Here is a 14963-nt window from a genome sequence, read left to right on the forward strand (position 1 = left end):
TGGGGTGTCTGCTAACTGGCTTAATCACTGGGAGGTCTCTGTATTGATCCTTTAAGTGGGAGCATTCTTTAGATAACCCTAAAGACATACTATGGCGTACCATTTGGGTTGAAAGTCAAGAAGACCTACACGTTAAAAAGAGAAATGTACGTCGAAGTACAATAATTGTACGTCGACATGAATATAAAATACACTTCGAAGTATATATTTGTACGTCAAAGTACAATTTGTACTTCGACATTAATGTTTGTACTTCTACGTACACATTTTCTGAACAGCCAATTAAAACGCTAGTCTCTTGAGCCGCTTTTCCTTCAGATTTATTCATAATAAATGTTTAAAATCTCCTTTTTAGTTGAGGACAAAAATGAATAAAAATATCAGAATGGCAAAAAAACAACACAGAAGTTTCAAGTATTTAATGCATTGAAATAGATTATATACAAATTTGAAGAAGATCCAATTGTTACCTTTTTAAAATTAAAATTATTCAGCATATTGTGTGTATGAAATGATCATGCGGGGCGGAGTATCACGACCGTCCAGCGCATTACTGTGTAGGAAATTCCCAACGGTAACCAGTTACCAAGCATTAATGGGATAAATAATGTATTATAAACTCCCCGTTTGTCGTATTTTGTGATAACCGTAACTAGCATAAGTCAGAGGTTAATTCCGCCACGCCAGGTCAATAAATACGCACAATATCTATGAGTTAGCGGTCGATAGTTGCATAATATTGGTATAAATTATAATAATAATAATGTTTAATAAATACGCACAATATCTATGAGTAAGCGGTCGATAGTCGCATAATTCGGTATAAATAATAATAATAATAATGTTCAATGTCAAAAATCTCTTAAAGCAACAGACGTAAGGTGTCTTCTGATTGGCTAACACTCAAGGGTCGGTGAAAATTGTACATCGAAGTACATTTCTCGTTCTACTTAGCAGGTCTTGTACTCTTTCGACGTCATGGTACGTCATATAGACACTAAGTACTGGTCCTACCCAGGAAACAGTTTGTTTCATCAAATGTCTCAATTTAACTTGACAGCTTGCTAAAGCAGTTGCATTTAGCATACAGTACACTGTTTAACATAATCAAAATCATGTGATGTGTCAAATCAATTTTGATTGACAAATTTGACAGGATTTTTTTTATCAAATAAGTTTTAGACTGTCAAATAAAAACACACTACGTATTGAAAGCCATACCTGGAGCTTTCGTCTGTATATCACTGACTTCATAAGAAGAAAGATTTCTACTGTTGGGAAACGTTAACACCACTAATTGTCTTCTTATTTATTATCAATGTATAATTATGTGTAACAGCATAACAACATACTTGATTCGCAATTAAAATATTTAATACATACAGGTATCTTGCAGGTTTCTAGTTTTCTTTCCCAAACTATTGTTGAATAGTTAAAATTTTGCCGCCACTAAAAAACTAGCCATTTTGTAGCAATTCTAAAATCACAGTCTAAACTGCATACACTTAGCTCTATACTTACAATTTGAATGCAAATATTAGAATGCATCATGTTATATCATCCATATTTTTTAATTTAAACATTCAAATAACACATAACACAGTACACATAAAAAAGTATGTGGTATTGTGTGGAGATACAAAACACTTCACATAATTTATTTGCACATAAAATAATAGTTACAAAATAAGTAAAACTAAAACACTGTCATCAACCTACATTTCCAGAACATTTACGTATATGAAATTACAAAGTGGTGTTATTGTATTACCTTTTACTAAATTAACATTGCTGGTTTTGTACTAGCCATAAAACATTTATCATGGATTAACAAGTAACAACCAATTTGTTAATTACACAATAGAACGGAAATCATATTAATTGCACTATGCATTTACTAAACAAGCTATTTGCTACTGTTTAGAATTACACTATCTTACTAAAAATGATCACAGGTACTTAGTGCTTTTACATACTTGTGGTAAGTTTTGTATTACTAGTTTGACAATTATCGGCAGGCACTTGTTGATATACAGTCAAAATGTGCATGGGAACTCTCATATTTTTTCAGCATAATTGCCTTCAAATCGTTAATTTAACAACTCTTTGACATTGTTTGCACATCTGATCTTATTATACAATAGCTGATTTTTGTTTATAGATAGACATATATAGACTTTTCAAAGTTCTATAAAAGTTCACACATGTTCCATCCAAGTAAACAAACAGAACCAATAAAGATCGCCACAGATAATAACTGTGTGTATAGCTTGGAAATTTGATAGTTCAGGAATCCCTCCTTTGTTGATTTCTGTAAACCAAAACTTTCAGTTTTGCTGGATAGAATGGCTTGTATGATGCCTTCACAGAACATCTTCTAAAAACGGAAAACCAACAAATATCTTAAAATTTGATCAATAATGCAGACAATTTATAAATGTCTTGTTTTTTTTTGATTTCGAATCTGAGAGATTTTTTACGTAAGATTGTGGTACGAAAATCCAACGGTATCGGATTTTGTGGTTTTAGGCCTAAACTTATTATAGTGATATGTAACCTTTCGGGGATATCGGTAAAGTGCGAGCAGACGAGGTGTAAATACGTTAAAAATTAAAGCTAAAAGACTAAAAAGTTAGATCGGAATATCTTTAAATTTTGTGAATAAATGTGTTTCTGGTGTATAACAACGACAACTTGCCAGAATATTGATAATGATCACACGTAAAACTTCTTTCTGAGACATTGTGTACAGACCGGTCTTACTGACAATAACGAAGTGACGTCACCATCTATGTATAGAATGCTTTCTGAGAGCGAATGGAAAATGCGTCACATATTCTGACAAATAAACAGTAGGGTGTCGTTATTGAAATACCGCGAGAATACTGGAAGAATAGAGATGCCAACTATACTGTTTAAAACAAATAATTTTTTAACAAGCGTTTGTGATTTGTCAGGATAATAATAACAATAAGATATCGAAAAGATCAAAGCAAATAAATTCGACAGAAATCTGAGATTCGGCAATGTATTAAAGACGGGTTATGTTCACCTAAATTGTGTTTGGTAAAGACTGTCACTATATGTAGTGAACCAGTCTTCGGCTTATACCCACTAAAGAAGAGCATTCAGGGGAGATAATTTAGTAATGACATGATTCTGGAACGGTTGCGAAGAAAAACAAATAATGCGAGAATATTCAGTGCGTTTCGCTACACAATTATGATGTCATTGATATAACTTTTCCTGAGGTATGTATTTACATGTGATTTACCATATGTCAAAGTGTTTTTGATTTGTTCAAGGTCATAAATAGCATCGCGAAAATATATGTCGCGTGGCAATTTTTTTTGAGACGTATCCATATGTGGTATTCCTATGTAATTTTATGTCTAAATTCCCATATGTATGAACGGTCAACGCCCGCTTCGCGGGCTTTTGCCCGTATTAATATGTTCAAATACAAAAAAAAATGATATAACAAATCGTCGCAATCGTGGCGTATTAAAGATGGTGTCCGCCTAGCGACCGAGACGTCACGAATAGAAGAAGAGGATATGAGCGTTTTCATCTTAAAGATTTTTACGCAAACCCTCAACCGTACCCAAGAAAAGTATTGTCCACCACACCCATCATCCCACGAGTTCGAGGTGCGTTTTGATATGAATTGCACATGAAAAGTGAATTTCTCATAATACATCTAATTGGCCAAATGTATTTATTTTTTTATTATTTCTTTTTAATCTAACACAGAACGATACCGCCGAACAGCTGACAATATTCCAGCAGTCCAACGGCACTTTCCACGTCGACCGCATGTCGTTTAAAAAACTAATGTCTGTACATGCATACTTGCGACATGAAGATTCGTTGAAGCAGATGCCCTATACTTCTCGTTATGATGTCAGAAGAAGTTAGGCAGACATTGTCGCCGTATTTCACCACAGTTGAGGTCTGTGGTGTGAAGATCCACTCGTCCAAAACTATGTTATGGACTTGATGTAGGTATGTTTTACCCATTTTATTCATGAAGTAGCGTTAGAAGCGTTATTCAATGTGTTATTATGGCACGATTGGTCATGGTCGGCTCGTGTACTACTTACATGTACCCCGGGTACACTTATGTATACCTACGTGTACCCCGGGTACGATAATTACGAGTATACTAAAACGTAACCGGGAATTTAAAGGCTAAATCGGCCGATGTCGGCTTTTTAAAAAATAATTATGTTCATATTTATGTCAATTTTCTGTTAAAAGGCCTCTATATTATCGAAACTCATACTCAAAAAGCATGTTGATGCAGTTTTTTTTAAATTAAAGTTTGTTTCGTAATTAAGGTAATCGGTAGCGCGTTTTACGACATCGGATTTTGGGCGGGAATAATACTCGGGCATAGTCTTATACCGGCCGGGTAAGTTTAAGTATATATACCGTACCTGGGGTACATGTGAGTATACCAATCGAGCGTTATTATGCTTAAGCATTTTCAATCATGTAGTAGCATTAATAGGTAATTATGTGAAAAGTAGTACTAGTATGCCATAATTTCAAGCACATGACTTTTGTTACAGGGTAGTGTAAAAGAGCAAACGGTGGATAATAAGCTGCAAAAAAGTGTTAATTTAATTATTATTATTGAGTTAATTCACAGGTCAATAATCTCCGTGTTGTATATATGCATACACTGCACCTCCATTTTTTATCCTAGCGTGGTCATTACTATGAAAAATTGACTCACACTATTTGAGTTTCAGGTTTATTTATACTATCCTACAGTATTCACTATGTTTCAACATAGCCATATAAAGGGACTTAAACCGACCACAACCACTTTCAAACTTGGCATTGATATTCTAACAAGTTAACCCATTCATGCCTGGCGTCTAGAAAAAAAGGCCTTGGCAAACAGCGTAGACCCAGATGCCAGGGTTTGCGCTGTTTTTGCTTAAAGGAATTTATGTAAGAAATATTCTAAATATAGAAATAAATATACTAGACATCCCTAATTTTGGAAATAAATTGATCCAATTTAGAAGGATTGGAGAGTCCACTAGTTTTATTTTTACAAACGCGGTAGAGGACCACAAAACGATGTTACTGGTCCTATACCAAATCTCCGTGCCTTGCAGTTTTAAAAGAGAAGATTTTGACAGTTTTCAATATTACACTTAATGGGAAGCAAGGTGCCATAAGGCGGGGCAACTTTTCAATCATGGGCACCATTTGTAGAAACTTGGCAGAGGACAACCATGCCATGTATCATGCTTAATGCAAAACGTCTTTGCATTGGGATTTCACCCCTTTTTTACCCATTGACCCAGTTTTTACCCTTTAGTTTGTTTAATTATTTAGCCATACATGTGTGGGCAGACTGTCAGAAAATCTTCCCTGCAAGCCCATGAAGCCAGAATAGGCTACTGACATTTGCCAGTTTTCTTTAAATAACACAGTGTGACTTAAATTTTCAATAGGAAAGTATCGTGGTTTGAGGTTGCATTTACAAGACGCAATACGATGTTAAGGCCCGCGTCAAGCGAATATGGGTCATATGTTATATGCTTCCAGCGTATCTCCAGCCCAGGATATGCACAGTGAGCAGGATTCTCAGGAGATACCACGGGACCGTGCGTGCTTTTTATAGAGGAAAACGTAGGCCATGACCAGACTACGTCAGTGCGCAGACTAGGCTTGAGCTAAGCTGACCGCATATGCTATTAGACTAGACTATTGTTCGAATGACCGGATGTTTTACAAAAACGCGCAGCGAAAGTCATTGTACAAAAGCCAAATAGAACACCTTCATACGAATTGTTTTTACAGCTTAATTGGCTCTCGTTTAATAATAGATGTAAATACCACACGGCAATCTTGGTATATAAATGTGTCAGACTCCAGAATATTTAAATGATATTATAACTTTTTTTCGAAATCACAAATATAACTTAAGATCTGCCACCCATGACGATATTGGTAATACCAAAGCGAATACAGGTTATAAAAAAAACGAGCTTTTTCATACCATAGCATGGATATTTGGAACAGTATATCTATTGCAATAAGAATGACATGCTCTATCCCTGCCTTTAAAAGGGAATATCGGTGCTAGGCTACAGATATCCTGGGGATATATCTAACGTTATATAATGATCGTGATATCATGATACTCCTAGCTCCCTGTCTAAAATTTCGCTTTTGCCTCCTAGATGGGACAACTTGGAGACTCTTCTACGAAACATAACACAGTTTTACTAAATAATATTGTTTATAAAGTTCTCTTTTTTGCTGATATTGATATTAACATCCATATATATCGTTTATGTTTGTATCTATCTAACCATTGTTTATATATAGTTATATTGTGTTTTGATCTTCGTGTCTTGTATATGGAGGAATAAAAGTATATATGTGTCTGTCTAAAAGGCAAAATGTGTGTTATGTATGGGTGTACGAAATATTGTTTGTATGTTTAACCTGTTATAGACCTATATGTGTATGTTATTTCAAGAAGGCCACATTTAAAAAAAGTATTGATTCATCTGCATAATATGTATAATGTGTCATTGTCTTTATGTGTAACCTTCTGTAAATAAAGCTTTTATTTATTTGTTATTATTATTATTATTATTATTATTATTATTATTATTATTATTATTATTATTATTATTATTATTATTATTATGTAACTTGAATGTTTGGAAAGAAAAATGCGTCTTAATCTGATATCAACATACCCTATGTTACAATGATGCAGAAATAAATTCATAATGAGTAATTTGAGGACACATATGGTGTGATCTATCGTAGTAAAATTTGTACTGATTTGTGGTTAAATATACCGTTCGTGCACTTCATAACAAACAGTTCATGCGGTGGATATGCGACTATTAATTGAAAAAAGAACACAACAATACTAATCCTTTGTTTTTTATTAAATAACTTAAACAACGAAACGTTTCTACCTTTATTTCAAAGTCAGGATATACGCCCAAACTGTTTAAAGATATTTCTTGTTGAAGTTAAACTTGAAATCTGTGTACTTTTAACTAAGTTATAAAATATAGTGTTTATCGCCTTGACAAACCAACTACATCTATAAACATTTACTATTGTTATACTCCTTAAAAAGCATACGCACGCTGCACGGTATTCAGTGTGCAGAATAAACGGGGTTGTCAGGGGTTTACACGGGCTGGTCAGAATGTAAACACACAGTTAAGAACTTTATTTTTGCACGTGTGCAGCGTGGATGCTGTGGAACGTATACCCTTATGTAAAATCTGCGATACTCAGATTTGTAGTCCCGAAAAACTTAACCCATTTATGCCTAGTGGACTCTCCCATCCTTCAAAATTGGATCAATTTATTTCCAAAAGAAGGGATGTCTAGTATATTTATTTCTATATTTAGAATATTTCTTACAGAAATTCGTTTAAGCAAACAGCGCAGACCCTGACGAGACGCCGCATCATGCGGCGTCTCATCTGGGTGTACGCTATTTGTCAAGGCCTTTTTTCTAGACGCTAGGGTTAACCACCTGGCTGAGATCAATGTACCTTCAGACAATACAAACACCGTTTCATGTTATAATGCCTCACGTACAAGACAACATAGTTCAGTTTACTTTAAGGATATGAGCGCTGTACCGAAGGATGCGGTGTACACATTTTGCATAGACCAAGACACTATGACCTTCAGTTAGAGTCAAACTGTAACGACGATGTAAGAAGAAGCGCAAACTCCACGCCTGCGACAAAGCCTGCACGTTCCAGAAGCCATATACCAGTGAGGATATCGAGAGGAAACTCTACACCAAATTAAGACTAAAGAATCTTCAGACGCAAGCGTAGGCGTATCAAACATTTCTGTGTACTTCGAAACCGGAAGTCACAGAGCGTGAATAACATTTTAGTTGTTCTATAATACGGTGTGCGGCATTTAAACCAGTGCCATGTACATGTAGATCAGTTATATATAGAGCAATGCCATATCCGATGACAAAAGCATACTACAGTATCGGTGTAGTTTAAATGACGATAATTGAAACAAAAGCAAATCAAAGCGCTAAAGGCACTGAAGTTGTTCGCTGTTTTCGTCCTTGATTTGCTTGTGCGCATTGCACAGGCTTATCAGTGTGCATAGGCTTATCTTATTTGGCATCATTAAGCCCCGTTTTCCCTGAAATCAGCGAATATGTATAGCTTTCAATGATAAACTCTAGACAGGCCAATGCCGTCTTACGAGCTGGTAAATACAATCACTTTTGAAGTAGAGCAGACGCTCCTAAGCATTCGTCGTCGGCAGTGCAGACAGGCGGCGGTAATCGTTCCTAATAGTGAGTTGCGGTTCTTACCGTAGCTAAGGCTTCTAAGCACATACTGATTTGCAAAATATGTTCTGTTAATTTTGTCGGCCGCTAACGCGACCAACTTAAAAGTGATTTTATTTAATCACTTTTTGATTCAACATTGGTCTTTTAGAATATGTAATACATGAATCTATAAATAGTTAAAATATTGTTACTATAAATTTGACACATTATTATTTATGTATTCTTGAACTCAATTCATATTAAATAAGTTCCCATAAATAAAATGGCAGTCCGTTTCAAGAGAAGTTGTTGACCTTGAAATTGTGACCTTGATTTCGAGCTAGAGTGACCGACTGATGCCTTCTTCACATCATATCAATGACCTAAAGTTTGTGGCTAAGTTTTATGAAAATCCTTATATGATTTAAGCACGGCCGTTAATCACGGGCGCCACCTCTTTTTGCGATGCACTACAACTTAATATCGTCCGGTTCATAGGTCCAACGAAAAAGCCTGGGCAACGAATATTTTTCTCCTATTGCCTAACAACACGCGCTATCCCACCAGTGCGGATTATTCTGTCAAATCTATGTTACTAGTCATTTGGAAAAAATCCCACGTGTGAACACCCTGGAATTCACATTTTTCATCAAATTTTGTCTGAAACAATTAATGCTCCGACAAGTAAAATGTGGTTCTTGCCAATTGAAGAACATTTGCGTCATGAATTTGTATTGATTTTTTAAAATTCTATTACCTAAACCAGTAAGGTACCGATGTTTCCTTTCGAAAAAATAGCTACATTAGTATGTTATGCTTTCCCAGGGGACATGCGATTGGCGTGATACGCCATCTTGGTAAGAATGTTGTTTTTGCGCTATTGCTTTACTGTGTGGTTAACATGCAACGGGAACCACGATGGGGTTGATTTGTTAACATGGCATTGTGTTACAATTTCTTAATCCAACCCCCTCAGAATCCGAAAAAGCAATCAAGGTCGCCGCAACTTTGGTGGGTCAATAGCGAAAGGGAATCCAAGCGCTGTAGGCGCTGAAGGCCTCGGTCTAGATTTAGTGTGCATGGGAAGAAGTTGTGTCCAAATTTCTCCCTTTGTCCGAATTTATACGGATTGTCCCTAGCGGTTGAGTGCAGAAGCTCAGAGACTGTAAGAAAAGACAATACTTGTGTATATACTAGAGTGTACATTGACGGTGGATGACTAAACGATACTGGTGGTGGGAACAATAACCTTTTGTTCAACTCTACAGATCTGGTAAAGGTTCGTCTACATAGGCGGTGAAGATATACAACAACAATAATAAAGTGGCCGCAAAAAAAAACTGTTATTGTTCGCATAAAATAAATCACTTGCAATGGTCTAAAATAGCTTTTATTACATAATTAACAGATCAGGAAAACACTCATACTTCCTTTGTAATGTGTATACAAAAGAAAATCCACTTACCCTGATAAAGAACTGTGTACAGATTGTGCACTTTGTCTCACGTAGAACTTTTCGCGTTCGATTTGCGCAGTGAAATACCATAACCGGTATCTTCGTCTATTTCCGAGAATGCTCGTGAATATTTTTTTTTTTCTTCATTTTCTTTTTTTTTCCTGGAATGTCTTGTTAACGCAAAATAAAACAATAATATTAAAAAATAAGTTTATAAATACCAAATATAAGGTCTTCACATTTTTTCTCAAAAACACATTGTTCTTACTGTCTCCATAAACACTCGCATCTTTTCGGCCTAGACCGTCAAGTCAGGAACTTATTCTCGCATGAATATTTAACCAATAAAAACTATGTCGAAGTCAATGCTTTATAGCAATTTTGCTTCAATTATATTTTTTGCACTTTTTATGACACTGTCATGTTATATAGTAATGTTCTGTATTTAAAAGACGAGTTATTGAGATCTGCGAATAGCTACTTTTATTGCGCACGAATTAAGTGGTAATTCGGAGTTTTGGGAATTAGGATATTGGCAGCATTGATGTTTTAACACGTCTATATAACGTTGAATCATATTATACGGTGGCAAAAAGCGCTATTCTAAATTGTTAAACAAATGTAAGATTACTAATATAAAGTATATTTACCTGTTTACTGTTAATGTTTTCTTAAGCTATTTATTTTATCTCGATTGCATCTTCAATGTTTACATCGGTATAGAATTTTGAATTATATTATACGGCGACAAAGAAACGCTATTCTTAATTGTTAAACGCATTTAAGATTACTATTATATAGTGTATATACTTTTTAATATACTTTTAACTCTTAATTTGTCATATCTCATTTATTTTACCTCGATTACATCTACATGGTTTACACATTTACCATTACTATTATACAGAATTTATACTTTTATTACTATCATATAGTATTTATACTTTTAATGTTACCTTTTTAATGTTATTTGTTTCTTAACCGTTTTATTTTATCTTTGATGCATTGAGAGCCGAAGGCTTGTTGGAACGCTCTGGAGTACTCTTCCTGGATAGAACCAGTACTTGGTATATTTTGGGAGCTTGATGGAACGCGCCCTCATTGGGGATCGAACCTGTGACCTCCCGGTCGCTAGACGGCCACCATATCCACTACGCAAAGTCGACACTGTTGTTACTGAAAATACTGTTAAATTGATTTGCATTCATATGTGGTATTATAAATGTGATGTTAAAAGTATGTTAATTGTAAGACACCATTTAGAAGGATTTGAATGGATTTGAAAGCATGATAACTAGCATGATAACTAGTCTATTGGATATACTATGTCTGTTAAAGCATGATAACTAGTCTATTGGATATACTATGTCTGTTAAAACATGATAACTAGTCTATTGGATATATTATGTCTGTTAAAACATGATAACTAGTCTATTGGATATACTATGTCTGTTAAAGCATGATACTAGTCTATTGGATATATTATGTCTGTTAAAGGGACTGTCCAACAGATTAAAGCGTCGTTCGACGCGAATCGATCTTTTGGGAAACTACGAGGATTGCTAATATAGCTAAAAAATACCTCCGAATCTGACGTGAGCGTTTATGGTCCAGTGGTAAAGTCGGGATATATTTTACTCCAAGCTTCCATGACTCTAGGGGTCAGTGGGTCGAGCCCTGTGGAGGTTAACGTTTTTTTTTCTTTTTTTAAATTGTATTCTTATTTTTTACTGGAGATTTTTAGTTCAAATGTTTAAATTTATCACTATAAAGCATTCAAAGCAGTTAATGACAAGCTTTAATACATGCCAAAATCTCTTGGACGGCCCCTTTAAATGAAGGGGTTCTCCTTAAAGGAAAAAAACTGTGTTATTTTTATTTGTATTGCAACTGTTGAATACTATGTTGATTTTTGGGTGGTGATCTATATTTACACCATGCATTACGTTGTTAACTTAAAATACATGAAATAATTATAACAAATATGATGTGAAAATATACTTATATTGATCATTTGTTTATATTAAATTGTATGTCGTTGTCAATACTTCGTTAATTCTAAAAATTATGTCATGTTCGATACCATATACTGAAATAATTTCAAGACGAATAATTTCATAAATGCCAATACAGACATGTTTCCCTCGGGCAGAAACGAATATCCATTTTGTTCAAGATTTCATATTGTATAACTCATATTTCAGCACGATATCACGATTTCTATAACAAACGTCATCGTGGAATGTATCAACATATGGACGCCATAACGGTTTACGCATTTATGAAGATCTCCTATGATTGAACATAAATTTCAGAAAGATATCACGATTTGTAAAACAAATGCCATCGTGAAATTTTAAAAATATGGTCGGTTGAACAATACGTTGTTAAATGAATTGCGAAATTGTGCTCGGATTTCAGTATTATTACCATGTTAATGGATATGCTGTTGGTTGTCTGGTTCGAATGTTTTATGTTACATATTGTTCATAAATATTAGACTGTCTCTACTTTGAAATATTTGTATTAAAAAACGGTTGTATCGAATACATTCAATGCAATAAAATACATGTTTAGAACACTTAGTCATAAATGACAAGTAGGCCTAGTATACAGTTAGTTAGTTGGCAAGGGCGAGACATAACAGGCCAGACCTAAGATAGATATGATTTGCAATTCTGCGTGTGTTAGGGTTTGGGGAAAAAAGAAAAATCCATTGGAATGTTCTCAACTTAGGTCAATTGATTCATTGTTCGTTACGCATTAGTATTTTTTTTATATAAATAGTTGCCATGGTAACATATTTTCGTATAACATGTTAACATATATGTACCGATCGGGTAGCTGAAAGTTTACAGCTCTATACTGAACGTGCAAAATGTAAATATATAAATTGGATTTCACCAAATATGTGTCATTTATTAAAGGTCAACATACTACCTTTATTGAGAATTATAAAATGCTATCCAAAAATATAATGAACTTTTTAAATATGGTGATCAATGTTTTGTATTACTTGTCGATTTGCGTTGTTTGTATAACGTATATGCCACTCTTTCATTATAAATAATAAAGTCTACAAAGACTTAAAATAGAACACAAAATAACGATCGTTCGCTTTAATTTTTAATAGGTGAGTTCCAATGTATTAAAAACCCTATTTTTATGATAACCGCTTTGGTGATCATAAAAATTCGCCAGTTCATGTAAATATCACGATTTGTATGTTTCCGAGAAATCTCTTACCAAAACATAGATCTATGCCAATAAAGTAACAACCGAAAGAACCATTAATAAAAACACGACAATAAACCATTTCTTTCATCTGGACAAAAAGTTTTTTTAATACATTCGAAATCACCAATTAAACAAAAGTAGAACATCGTTTAAATACAAATCGACATCTAAATTAAAAAACAAACAGATATTATTTAAAATATAAACATTCAGAACAAAAACTTCACAGTTTTAACAGTTAAACACAGTTAGTTTGATTATTTACAGTGAATATTTGTTCATCATGGTTGCTTAGTAGCCTGCTTGCCGACGTATTGGTCTGATATTATGCGAAATCGCTCTTGAGTCGTGTGTAATTTTCATAAGGATCTTACATCACAAATATATGGCCATGAAACTGTATAAACATAATTATTAACCTGTGTTCGTAAGATTTTTTTAAAAACATTTATCTTCTGTAAAAATCAAAATAATCGATTGGGTTGATGGTGTCAAACCGCCATTTCGAAAGTAAAGCCCTCCTTGAGTCGTGGATTTTTATTGGCTGTTCCAATGTCAATATTCGGATGCTTAAAATAGACATCGCATGACAGGTTACTTTCTACATGCGCAGAACGATATTTGTAAACAAATATGTAAACAGACGCTGTAGCTTAACACATACTACTAAACAAGGGATGCTTGTGAAAACGAAGAAAGGAAGAAATATTGTTTGTATTTAAAAAGAACGTATCGACTTACGATAAATGACACCATTTTTTTCGCATTTTCGATCAGCAAAACGATGGTGACTGTGTCAAAACTTTATACTGAAACGAATTGCACCATATGCGAACGTTCGGTCAAATGATTTCACGCGATCTCTACAACCACGACTCAAAAAGGACCCACAACTAAACAATAACATCTTTAAACCACCCATTACTACGACGGTTATATTTAAATTTCAGACAATAATTAGATAACTAGCATCTACCAACTGCCGTCACGTATATTTATGTACTGTAATAGAGTAATATTTAAATCGCCAGAACAAAAATCAGTTCTATTTCTCACGATATTTTTTAATGCAGCTGTAGCAACTTCAAGTTGTACTACTCAATTTTCAAATTATCATCGCCAGGCCAACTATAGCGTTATTCCTTTCAGTGTTCTTGCAAGTCCCCACACTTATCATCTGAATCAGCATTTAAAAAGAGTTACTCCTGAATGGGCTTTATTATGAAAAAAACAACGTCATCAATCGTAGTGTAAAAATGAGGTCGACATATTTAAAGTCTTTTAAAAATCATTTCCCGCTAATAAACATTAATATAACTGTTCAAAATAGGTTCGTTTTTTATTGTTAATCAAATTAAAGTGATCTCAAACTCATTTTGTCAATTTGCGGAAATTAATTTTACGTAAGTCAATATTACAGTCGAGAGTTGTTTGTATCATGGGTTAAACTGTTGAACTGTACTCAAGTGCGAAGTAAAGGACGCTGTGTGATTTTTTTTAAATATCGCGGGAAACTATTAAACACAATGTCATCAGACATCCTGATAGCATTGTAATCTGAATTCTTGTTCTTCTCCTAAATTTAAATATTAATACTAGCAGAAATGTTTGTTACTTTTGGGAAACTTTATGTGAAAGCCAAGAACTGCTTTAATGAATAATATAACATACAATAATATACAATATGTTCTAAAGCATAACATATTTAAATAAATTTAGTTGTATTTACACTCCATCAAGTCTAATAAATGAAATGTTGAACGCCTAGTGAGACATATTCGCTCGCGAACGCCAATATTGCCAATACAATAAGTTGCTAAATATTTGCACATGCCAAATTTGTCGTACTTATCTTCCATCTTGAATTTATTTGACTCTCAAATTCCAATCCAGCTTTAATTGTTTCCTTACAGAACAATCATCACATTTATGTCAGAATCATAAGTAACCAGGAGAATA

The 14963-nt window shown here is 34.2% G+C and overlaps 1 long non-coding RNA gene across 1 annotated transcript; it reads left to right on the top strand.

Moving 5' to 3' along the window:
- The first annotated feature begins 3410 nt into the window (after positions 1 to 3410).
- Positions 3411 to 6509, top strand: LOC127867846 (uncharacterized). Its single transcript, XR_008043684.1, has 3 exons — positions 3411 to 3650; positions 3754 to 4005; positions 5569 to 6509. It is a non-coding gene; the product is annotated as an uncharacterized LOC127867846 (long non-coding RNA).
- The last annotated feature ends 8454 nt before the right edge of the window (positions 6510 to 14963 follow it).

The sequence above is a fragment of the Dreissena polymorpha genome, chromosome 1 (genome assembly GCF_020536995.1).
Source record: "Dreissena polymorpha isolate Duluth1 chromosome 1, UMN_Dpol_1.0, whole genome shotgun sequence".
Classification (NCBI taxonomy): domain Eukaryota; kingdom Metazoa; phylum Mollusca; class Bivalvia; order Myida; family Dreissenidae; genus Dreissena; species Dreissena polymorpha.